The sequence below is a fragment of the Carassius auratus genome, unplaced genomic scaffold, assembly GCF_003368295.1.
Source record: "Carassius auratus strain Wakin unplaced genomic scaffold, ASM336829v1 scaf_tig00018414, whole genome shotgun sequence".
NCBI lineage: Eukaryota > Metazoa > Chordata > Actinopteri > Cypriniformes > Cyprinidae > Carassius > Carassius auratus.
Genome location: NW_020524885.1, coordinates 9,377 through 19,497, shown reverse-complemented (window position 1 = coordinate 19,497; position 10,121 = coordinate 9,377). Strand labels below are relative to the sequence as shown.

Here is a 10,121-nt window from a genome sequence, read left to right as displayed (position 1 = left end):
ATGGAGAATCGATGAAGGGACAAGCCCGTCACCTTCGAGTCGGCGCAAACGCAATTTACACATTGACATGTGGAGGGTGTGTGTGACTGATTCTGACTGCTTGAGGGTTTTAATATTGTTTTCCGTGTGCTCATTGACTCTCACTCACCGTCCTCCACATTATCCTTTAAATCTCACCGTCTGGCAAAGGCTTAATCTCACGGTCTACGCCCCTCCCTTTGTGACTTTAAAATGTTCTCATCATCTTGCCGCTCCTTTCTTTCCTGACAGAGGCATTGGAAATGTCCAGACATGCTTGCTGAGCTGTAGTTAACCGTAACTATTGGATTGGAAACGTTTCAATGGTCGAACAAGTGCTTTGCACCTGTAAATACTTCATGAAGTCCAATCAATTCAAGCAACCAGAACAATCAATACCAAGGAAGTTGTTTTCTCTTTAATTCTACTAATCTTTACAGCACTTTTCCCCCACTAATAACTATTAAAACTATACGGATAATGATGAAGAACCCTTATCCAATATAAACGTTAGACATCAAAGCTGAATTAGCACTAAGAAACAGAATTAACAATGAGCTTCTATCATGGAGGTCAGTGCATTGACTAAACTGTCATAAGCCCCTTTCACACTGCACGTCGGACCTGGCAAATTGCCGGAGCATTGCCGGTTCGGCTTCTGTGTGATAGCAAACACGTCCCGGGAATGATTCCTGGACTGATCCCATGTCGGGGACCTAGTAACATTGATGGGCTCAGTCCCGGGACAAGCGCTATGTGAACAAAAGCCAGATCTAATGCAGTGTCATAGTGATGACGCACGTTATCGCGTGACTCTTTTATGAGGTGTTTTGAGGCCCTGATGTCACATGTCATTACCTTTACGGGTTGTGTGTGAAAGCATGCACATATTCCGGGTAATCACTGGCAGTGTGAAAGTGCAAAATCTAGTGACCTGGGAACAATTGATGGGACACATTACCCGTGTATTTGCCAAATCGCAGTGTGAAAGGGGCTTTAGTTATATAAGGATCAGGGTTCAGTTGTACTTAAAGACATCAGGTTTTCTCCAATACTTGGACAACTGTCAGAGCAAAGTCAGCATAATGGTGCTTACACACTAGAGAAAACTGACAGAGCATTCAACAGATAGAAATGTGCCTTTTAATGGTGTGGAAAAAGCTGGGACAATCTGACATTGAGCAGAAATTGAAAAAAAAATTCTCATCTGTAAGGGGAGCATATTCGGGATCCCAGACACCAAAGTTTGAAAACCCTGGGCTAAATGGTACTGTGAATAGTTACGAGATCTTATCCACACAACTCGCCCCTAAATCACATTAAGAGCGGATCATCAGTCACCTAAAACGAGTACTGTTGGAATCCTTTGGAAACATACATAAACACACACAAAAACCATATGTTTACTGACACAGATGTGCACTGGCACACACAGGTATGCTTGTGACCCCGAGGTGTGTGATCAAATGTGCATGTGAATATTCAAACGTGCAGTGAAGAAGATAAGAAAAAAATCCACAGAGGGCACTACACTTTTATATTATACCCAGCATTAAAGGATTGTGTTTGAGCAAAGCTTATGCACAATAGCCTCAATTATGGGTTAATCTCCCATAAAAGTGCACAGAACATTAATGTCATTCAGCTGCAGAGACTTAAACATGATGGTGCAAAATGATTAATAGTGTTAAGATAAACCCCGTGCTCAGCAAAACCGCTGTTTCTCACCTTCCCAAAGTCCCTCACGTCAAAGAGATCGAAGGGGTCAAACAGCTCGCTGTTCCTCAGGCCAAACTTATCATGGCACACTTTCAGGAATGTTCGGATGTTCTTCAGACACAGAAACTGGAAAAGAAGGAGACAAATAAAGAATGTCAGATCATTTTGATTTTAACCTGAATGTTTAGAAAAAACACAAATGGAAAAAGCGTTTTTTTGGAAAATAACTGCAAACCAATGGAAATATTTCCATATTCTACAGTGTTAAATCACTGTCACTTCACAGGCATGGAGAACTCTGACACCATCTCATTTCTGCAGCGTGTGGAGCATATTTAATTTCCTGGAGTCTATTGACAGTCAGCTCATTTCCTTCTTTCTGTATCAGTGATTAAGCAGTTATCACACACTATGATTTGGATCCCCAAGCCCAGGCGAGTGTCTGACGGATCGCCTCTGGCATGATACCCCAGGCACGGTTCACTTACCAACATACAAACCTACCACTCCTTCTGTCATTAGGGTCTCTAAAGCACACCTTCTTTCCTGATCCTTCTTTCACTGCAGTCATTACTGTTTGTAACACTGATGCCAGTATGACACAACGCTGGCTCCCTGCTCCTTATTTGTTTCAGAGAACTCATGCATAAACGTTTCTTGTAATGAGAATTTGTCTAATATAATTGACTTGAGCTGAGTGAAACCAATACAACCACACAAACAGGGACAAAACAATAACAACGTTGTCATTGTTTATTTCCACCCACCAAATGTCAATGAATCATGTCTCATGTTAAATTCATATATTATAATTCAATATAATTCAATTATGTGCATGGGTTCGCATTTCTATGGAGACAGAGGTGGAAACAAACTCCACAAATACTGGTAACTGTGTTTGCAACAGTACACTTAAGGCGAATAGTGCATTCCATACTAGTAATGATTCAGGAGCGAAGGGGGCAGTAAACTAGAGATATTACAAGCATGCCACCATTATTCAGCAGGAATCACAACCCCTATTGTGAACACACCACTAACAGCTCTGTTTCTCATGCAAAGCAGGACAGAGGAGGCCTATTTGTCACATTAAAGCCAGTACAATGGAGATAACCACCCTTAGAACACCAGCCGGATTAAATTCTCACAGCCATGATGCCACTTGTAAAACTAGCCCTTAATGAGGGCTGTAAGACAACCCCAAGCGTGTCAGGGTCAGCATTATGCTGGAAACACAAGAGGGTAACTATGCATTGTACGTGATGCACAAGAGAAAACCAGTTCATTTTATCAGAACAGATAAAGATAGCTAAGGATGACTGAGAATGTGACGTCAAGATAAGGGGACAAAGAATCACAAGACAAAAATACCACAATAACTACATAAAATCTAATTTAGCATTATATAAAATATACATTTGCACTTTAGTTCACTAAAATTACATATTTGTTGCTTAAAACCAGATGTCACTTTAGTTTAAGTAAATTAACCAAAATGCATTAATATATAATATATACAAATGCCAAAACACTGGAAACCCACGTCTTACAAAAAAAAATTACCACTGGGTAAAAGTGCCTAGCAAGCACAACTAAAATAGCATACCCCCCAAAAATTGGGAAGTTTATTATTCTCATTTTGTACTCCCAGGTGATATGGAAAACGTCCCCTATAAGACACAATATTACACATTTAGGTGTGCAGTAATTTGCTTTTGGAGCAGACAGTGGTCTCTTAAAAGGGATGCTTCAGTAATTTATTTCTCTCCACTATTTTTTCTTTCTCTGAGACCATAAGTTCAGTCTGTTCTGAACCCACTAACCATTAAAAACACACTCTGGCTTTCAAAGTATGAATTTTCCACCCTGTTTGACTGCATCCAGCTCAAAAGAAAAGGCTACTGTTTCTTTGTGCCAAGGTATCACTTTTGGCTGTGCTTTGGCTCAACCCCAGGCTATGTTATGTGGCTGTTGCTCTCTTTGCATTAAGATTATAGTGAGGACTAGTACATGGAAAGATCAGAGTACTAACCGTTTCATCCAGCACAAGAATTCAAATTCTGCTTTTTTTCCTCAATAAAAAACAGGAAAGACAGCTCCTGGATAAACAGCTAGAGGAAGAAACCAGGTTACAAAGAGCTGTCATTCTCTAACACTCATCTCTCAGGAATGGGTACACACTCAGGGAATAAGGAATTGCCCTCACCGCCTCGGGTGCACCAATTGCACAGGATGTGTCTTCCTTTCTGCAAGAGCATCCACTATTAAACTAAATCAACAAAAATTAAGCCTTTCATGAAGAGAAGAGAAGGATGCGCAGAAAATAAATCAGATAAAAGCAAGACAAGTTTAAATGCAACAATGAAGTCCTAGGGGTAGATTGTTGTGTCTGAGAAGCAGAAAAAGAAAGTGAGACCAGGGCAAGGGAATATCACTCCCCATAGGGGCATGAGGAGCACAGATCAATCCAGCCAATGATTCGCTTCAAAAACATGAGTGAAAAAGTCAAATAGCCAAACAATGTGTCAAGCAGTCAAGTGCTTTAAGCCTTAAAGCAGTGACTCAAAAAGACAGTCAGTCAGGAAGAAGACAGGCACAGAAGCAGACAGCGAGTCAGCGGGTGAAGCACTGGAGTCTAGACTGTGGCAAGACATAGTCAGACAGCCGTTAGAGAATCTTCTGTATCTATGGTATGAATCGGCACAAGTCTTCAGAGAGCCGTGGAGAAAAAAAACATAAAAGATAGGAGCAAACAGTCAAAACATCAAACCACATAAATAGCCGGATGGTTTTCAATAGATGACATTGAGCACCGGCTAAGATGTTAAGGGAGTGGAATCAAGGTGCAAGGGTAGCAAAAATGTTTTTAAAAGGAAACTGGCAAAGGGTCAATCCCGAGCTGAGTGGGGATATGAGGGGGCGCTGGCCTCATTGACAGGCATAGCAGTGGCATTTTGTCAAGCACTCTGATCCTTTGTCTCGCTCACAGAAAGGAAACTCCCACTGGAGCATGGTGCCCAAGACAGGTCAAGACAGAGCAAGAAAGAGCGAGGGAATGAAAAGCAAAGAGAGTAAACACACCGGCAAACACACCTCTGAAGAGCTGATTAGGCTGTGGCTGATAAGCTTAAATCTCCTGCAGGATTTCCAGGGTCACACAGATGTTAAAACCTCTCCAGAGAAAAACCTGACTTTGACTAATTGGAGAGACAGACCCTAAATTAATAATGTATGCTGATATGCAAATGATAATAATCTGATAGGATTATCCAAAAGGCCCAATTTATCACAGAAACCACTCTAAATCGAGATCAAATCAAATACAGTGTACCTCACACACTCAAAAAAATGGTTTTCCGGCACTGTTCGTTTTACACATATATGTTTTGTTAAAACAACACAAATATATTTAGTTTTCCGACAAAACACAATTGTATTGTGTTTAATCAACTTAAAATGTTTAATTTTAAATTTTACTTAATTATCAATCGTTAAAGTAACGTAAAGGGTTTAATTTCGTGATTCAAAAAAAAACCGGAAGTGACGATTTCCAACGCATTTGATGACGGTGTGGAGGGGAGCAAGAGGTATCAGTCAGGTAAGAAAATCTAAAGTTTTTATTGTGTTAAGTCAAAGTCTTTAATTTCTCTTAGAGTTTCTGTTTTGAGGTGCTTTTGTTTTGCAGTCTAGTATTGTGTAATCGGTTTATTGCACCGTTAATAGATGATTTTGAAGCGTTGGGAGATGTGAAAGCGCACGACTCTCTGTAATGTATTTACTTTAGTATATATATATATATACACTAGGGCTGAAACAATTACTCGACATTATCGACAACGTCGACGATAAAAATAAAATTTTCAGCAAATGTTTTTGAGTAACGTTAGTGGTTTGATCTCGTATCTGCCTGATTTGAAAGCCTCCAATAATGCAGTTTGACCAGTGTGGCGCTGTAGCGCAAGATTGTAATACACTCTCCTGATTCAATTAAAAAGAAGAAGATAGCACTTCAGTTTGAGGCAAACCGACCCGATCCGAACCTTGGATGAATATGTAAATATATACTGCACGCCTTCCTCTCAATAACTGCATAAACACAACAAAAAACTGACCGCGATGTAAAAGCAGCTCTTAAGAACACAGAGATATGGATGTTTGCACGAACTCTGAGGTTCTCCAGGCACTCCAGTAAAGAAAAGTCCAGTCACGTTTATTTATATAACAGTCCTTTATGCAATCGATAGCTTTTCAATATTAAACATGAAAATACAGAGTAAGTGTCGCTAGAATTATAACTTGATTTCCTTTTATAAAGCAGCTCTCCGGTATGGAGCTAGCTAATAATAAAATCATTTTATAAGTGGGGGAAATATTTCATTAAAGTCTTAGTTCTGCGCTAGATCAAACCAAACTGTTTTGATTATCATAACCCAATAAGGTATTTTAAGAGAGATTGTATTTATTAATAAAATGTTTATCCAAAAATAAAACGTCCTATCACTTACCTTTACTTTATATTATACATATGGCTTACAATAAGAGATGTTAAGAGACAGAATGATTTGTCATTCAGCTACTTCCTCATATAACTAATCAAATGGCGAATAGGAGTTTCTCTCTTATCTCATTTTGTGTGCCAAATATATTTGTATAAATTAATTGTATTAGTAATACATAATGACTTTAAAAAGTGGAAGTAATTACCTTTATTTGTTATAATATGTATATTTTAACTAATTTAAAAAGATAAATAATCAATAAATGTCCAACCATGAGATGTTGACCGAGTTTTGAGAGCCCTGGCTCAGCACAGTGGGAGTATTTGAAGCTTTGTTTATGAACATGGCGGTGTGGTCATACAATGACTTTAAACCGGACACTACTCTGAGCTGTTCACATTATACATATGCTCCAGATATGTAATCAGGTCCTCCTTTAGGAATGGTAAACATGACACTATTCATCACTCACACAAATAAATCACTTAATATTTTGATCATTGAATTGGTTTTTGCTGTTCAATTTTTTTTGTAACACATTGCACTTCATGTGTACAGGTTTGTGCAGAATTTGAGACATCCAGAATTACCATAGGCCCATTAGAATCAACAATCTTTGCCAAACTTGATTCGGACTGCAAAATTTACGAAGATGTTTTCATACTGAAGAAGAGACCTTGGACAAATACTGAAACCCTCTTGGTGCCCACTACACAGGTAAGAACAACTGCACTCAACACAACCTTGTTTTAAAACATTATTCTCTCACTGGTTACTGGAAATTGACAAAAAAAGACAGATAAGATAAGGTTTATTAATACAATAAATGCAAAATATGTGGTATATCTATAAACTGATAGATTTATTTTGATGCAAGGCAGGGGTGTCCAGACCTGCTCTAGGAAAGCCAGTGTTCTGTGGGTTTCAGCTCTGACACACCTGCCTGGAACTTCAGGTAAGACTTTTTTGTTTTAAAATTCCCAAGAACCTTGATTAGCTGGTTCAGGTGTGTTTAAATGGCTAGATCACCCAAAAATAAACATGTCATTATTCACCCTCATGTCGTTTCAAACCCGTAAGACCATCATTCATCTTCAGAGCACAAATTATGATATTTTTTAAGGATGCCCCGATCATGATTTTTCATGGCCGATACCGATTTCTTTTACAAGCAAACTGGACGATTTTTTTTTTTTTATCTTTAAGCAACAAACAAGAAGGAAGGACAGTCCACAGTCTACAGTCCAAAATTGAGGGAAAGCTCAATAAAGCCCCTTTCACACTGCGATTCCGGCAAATACAGATCCCGTAACGACACGTGACATCAGGGCGTGACGTGTAATGTATGAGTCGAAAACATTAGGCATGTAATACTTTCACTGAATCTGGCGAACGATCTCGGTGTCACCGTGGAAAGTGAGGAACTAACTGATCTCTGCTTCATACAGTTTGCACTTTTTTTTTTTTCAGTGAACGTTGATCTTCCTTCAAAACAGCCAGTAAAAGAGTCACACGATAATGTCATCACTACGACACGGCATTAGATCTGGCTTTTGTTCACACAGCGCTTGTCCCGGGATTGAACCCAGCAATGTTACTACGTCCCCGACCCGAGTTCAATGCTGGAATCAATCCCGGGATGTGTTTGCTTTCACACAGAAGTAATGTAGTCGGAGCACGCGGGCGCACTTCCGGAAAAATCGGCTGAAAAAAATTCCAAAGACCGGCCGATTACCAATTGCGTATTTAAAGCAAAAACTGTCTGGTTTCCAATTTATGGCCGGTCAATTGGTGCATCCCTAATATTTTTATGAAAATGCGAGAGATTTCTGAACCTCCATAAAGGCTGCAATGCAACTGAAATGTTCCCAGAGTCATAGTAAGGACGTCAGTAAAACAGTCCATGTGGCATCAATGCTTCAGCCACACTTTTACAAAGGTACAAGAATACATTTTGTGCAAAGAAAACAAAAATAGCGACTTTAATCAACAATTCTTCTCCAAATCACATATTCTGCCATTATGGACAGTAACAAGAGGCATGAACATTGCTTTCCTCTGCGTGTAATCAAGGCTCAGTGCAGGCGTGTTGTAGGTCAGCAGCACCATGTGCATGAATTTTTTACGTGCTGTTGATAATGGTGGAAGATGCGATTTGGAGAAGAATTGTTGAATAAAGTCGCTGTTTTAATTTTGTTTGCACAAAAAAGTATTTTTGTTTACTTTGTAAAATTATGGTTGAACCACTGGTGTCACATGGACTGTTTTACTGATGTCCTTACTATGTTTCTGGGTCTGGGAACATTCCAGTTCTGTTGTTAACCATACAGGGTCCAGATGTGTAACATTTTCCACTGTAATGTTTGTTAGAATCCCATCTTGACTGCTTGCCTGGATTTCCCATAAGAAGATGAATGACTGACTTTTTTTCATGTAATTTTAGAAAAAAAAAACAAAGGCAAAATTTTGTTGTTTTCATCTTCAGACTAATGAAATTGAAGTATCCAAATGAAGACCCTAGCAGTATGGAGTATATGGTGAGTTCAAGGTTAATAAATTATTTGTTAAAGTTAATACACAATAATTTGAGTTCTCCATGCTTTTAAATACTTCTAGGATACAGACGTTGCCAGCAGTCAGGAGGTTATCCAGAAGACTCATGGGAATCTATTTGAAGCTGCATCATTGAAGACAGTCCAGCAGAAGTTGGAGTTTTAAAGGATAAAGTTCTTCAGGACCTATAGCAGTTTACAGTCTGTAAAACCATGTTACTGGGACTGATTTATGGACTGAACTTGAGCAACCCTCCTGAACTCAGGTACACATTTGGAATACTGAAGAAGTTATTTCTGGAGCCACTTCCTGTTCCTGGAATAAGGTTTGATTGGTTGCCCATGAATGCCAATTAGAATTGTATTTGCTATTTTGTGTAATTTTGTAATGTGGTTTAAACTGTATTTTACTGTGTGTAATTATTTATTGCTTGTTTAACAAATACACTTTGATCATTTGTGACATCTTGTCTTTTGTCTCATTACAAGACAAAACATACAAAAAATGCTTTGTTGAAGGGAGTAACTTCAAAAAGAAAATATTGTGTTAAAGTAACTAGAACTAATTGTGTGGAACCACTGTCCATAATTGAAATGAGTAATTTGAAACAAACCTCCTTATGTTGATAGAGTGAAACAAATTTGGCTAGATTGTAATAAACCAAAACATGTTGAGTTAACTTAACCAGTTTAAGTTGAAGCAAAGTCAATAAATTGAGTTGGTTGAACATTACTATTTCACATAGATTCTACCTCATTCAGTTGTGTTGTCACAACACAAGGAGTTTGCATAGATTCAAAAAATTCCATTAATGTTATCAAAACACAATTTGGTTGTGTGGAACCACTGTCCATAATTGACTTAAGTAAGTTTAAAGAGTCATTTTTTTGAGTGCAGGAATCCCATCTGCTGCATAAACAAAAAGCAAACAAGAGTGCAGAAAACTGCTGAGTTGTCTTCAAAACACAAGACTACTACTTTCAAAAATGTTCTGCATGGATTACTCTTATACGAATATACATTTAAATTTGTGATAAAGGTGAAAATCTATTTTAAAACAAATACGCTTTCTTAATCGGTCCACTGCAAATAGCCAGGAACCAGAACAATTCACAAAACTCCTACTGAGGGGCATGTCCCTCACCATGGCAGGCTTTCTGAAAAGATCCTTTTCCAGCTGAACCAGAGGAATCCTCCACAGAGGAACAAAGATAACGCTTCTCACAGGAAAATGGCAAGCCCTTTACATTCAGAAGCATTCCCAAAATAAATGGCCCGACCTGGCAAAATAAAGGGAACTGTGTATCAACATGTCGACTGTCAGAGCTCTGG

The 10,121-nt window shown here is 38.7% G+C and overlaps 1 long non-coding RNA gene across 2 annotated transcripts; it reads left to right on the top strand.

Moving 5' to 3' along the window:
- The first annotated feature begins 5,100 nt into the window (after positions 1-5,100).
- LOC113076041 (uncharacterized) lies at positions 5,101-9,255 on the top strand. Of its 2 annotated transcripts, XR_003281093.1 has the most exons (5): positions 5,101-5,335; positions 6,795-6,953; positions 7,114-7,191; positions 8,722-8,773; positions 8,853-9,254. It is a non-coding gene; the product is annotated as an uncharacterized LOC113076041 (long non-coding RNA). The 2 variants fall into 2 exon arrangements; XR_003281092.1 differs by having other exon boundaries at positions 8,722-9,255.
- Positions 9,256-10,121: the final 866 nt, after the last annotated feature.